Source organism: Bos grunniens, chromosome 19, assembly GCF_055505025.1.
Source record: "Bos grunniens cultivar Pamir isolate PY7600 chromosome 19, Bosgru_T2T1.0, whole genome shotgun sequence".
Classification (NCBI taxonomy): Eukaryota; Metazoa; Chordata; class Mammalia; order Artiodactyla; family Bovidae; genus Bos; species Bos grunniens.
In genome coordinates this window covers 59,271,133-59,273,342 of record NC_141183.1, presented here as the reverse complement: position 1 = coordinate 59,273,342, position 2,210 = coordinate 59,271,133, and positions in this window count along the sequence as shown.

Sequence of the window (2,210 nt, the reverse complement as noted above, 5' to 3'; positions counted from 1 at the left end):
GAGGAGCCTGACAGAATCGGACACGACTGAGCGACTTCACTTTCACTTTTCACTTTCATGCATTGGAGAAGGAAATGGCAACCCACTCCAGTGTTCTTGCCTGGAGAATCCCAGGGACGGGGGAGCCTGGTGGGCTGCCATCTCTGGGGTCGCACAGAGTCAGACACGACTGAAGTGACTTAGCAGCAGCAGCTACTTTATATGGCAACTTTCTTTCTTCCATTCCATCTCTCAGGCCTCTATTCCTTCATTCCTTTCTTCCTTCCTATCTTCCTTAAAAGGAAGATACTCTAAAGAAAGGTAATTATGTCTTTGTAGGCCCTCCTTCACCAAATAGTCCAGACCTTGCATGGAATCTCCCATATTATAACACTAACTTTTCCTCATCAGGAACAGCACCATGGCCAATTTATTTGTTCTGATTTATGCCTACATGAACTGCATGTGTCAATTTAAAAAAATAGTCACAATCTAGAAGTTGAGAGCTATGTTTTATTGGGTGAGAATTTTTTTAGGACTTTAAGCCCGATAGACAGCATCTCAAGTGACTGAGAGAATTATTCTGAGGAGGCAGCAGGGAAGGAGTTAGGCTATATAGAAGTTTGCAACAAGGGACAGGTGGTCTGAATATCAAAAGATGTTAATTAAGTAAAACAGACTGGTTCCAAATTGGAAAAGGAGTATGTCAAGGCTGTATACTGTCACCCTGCTTATTTAACTTATGTGCAGAGTACATCATTTGAAATGCCATAAATTAGGGTTAGGGATGGATGAAGCACAAGCTGGAATCAAGATTCCTGGGAGAAATATCAATAACCTCAGATACACAGAAACACCACCTTTATGGCAGAAATTGAAGAAGAGCTAAAGAGCCTCTTGATAAAAGTAAAAGAGGACAGTGAAAAAAATGGCTTAAAGCACAACATCCAGAAAACTAAGATCATGGCATCCAGTCCCATCACTTCATGGCAAATAGATGGGGAAACAATGGAAACAGTGACAGATTTTATTTGGGAGGGGGGTGGTGGTCTTCAAAATCACTGCAGATCATGACTGCAGCCATGAAATTAAAAGGCACTTTCTCCTTGGAAGAAAACCTATGACCAAACTAGACAGCGTATTAAAAAGCAGACCAACAAAGGTCTGTCTAGTCAAAGCTATGGTTTTTCCAGTAGTCATGTAATATGGATGTGAGAGTTGAACTATAAAGAAAGCTGAGCACCAAAGAATTGATGCTTTTGAACTGTGGTGTTGGAGAAGATTCTTGAGAGTCCCTTGGACTGCAAGGAGATCCAACCAGTCAATCCTAAAGGAAGTCAGTCCTGAATATTCATTGGAAAGACTGATGCTGAAGCTGAAACTCCAATACTTTTGCTAGCTGATGTGAAGAATAAACTCATTTAAAAGACCCTGATGCTGGGAAAGACTGAAGGCAGGAGCAGAAGGGGACAATAGAGGATGAGATGGTTGGATGGCATCACTGACTCAATGGACATGAGTTCAAGTAAACTCCAGGAGTTGGTGTTGGACAGGGAGGTCTGGCAATCTGCAGTTCCTGGGGTCACAAAGAGTCCGACGTGACTGAGTGACTGAACTGAACTGAACTGAGTACTTTGGTTGAATTTGAACCAAATCTCTTTTCTTGAGTCTTAGCACAGCTAATACAAACTAGCAGTTTCTTAAAGACTTTTCTAAACACAAGGGATAACAAAAGTTAAATAAACTCAGTGACTCTGAATGCTCTAAACCCCTTGGCTTACCAGTTACGGGATTCTCTTGTATTAGCTATCTGGTCTTCAAGAAAGAGTGTTATTCTTTTGTCTAGTTTTCAACTTTGTAAATTGAGCAGTAACTCACCTTTAGAATGACGTAAATATGCCTTGTCAGTCAAGAAGCAAGAAACTGGGTAAGAGATTGCTCCTACTCATCCAGCATTTTCAGTTCTGATTTTCAATCTGAGGGTTAAGCAGCTTTGTGAAATGGATACCTGGAATGATGTCTCCTTTAACATGGCTCTTATCTTCTAGATATAGATGTACACCTTTGTTTCCAGTATAGGACTTACAGTATACAATATCTCATTGAAGCTTTATGTTTATGTAAGAGACATTTTATCTAAGCCATGAAATGGTTATCCTTTCCTTACAAAGGTTTGCAAAGAATGGACACATCTATGTACAAAGAACTAATTTCGTAATATCTCCCAAAAG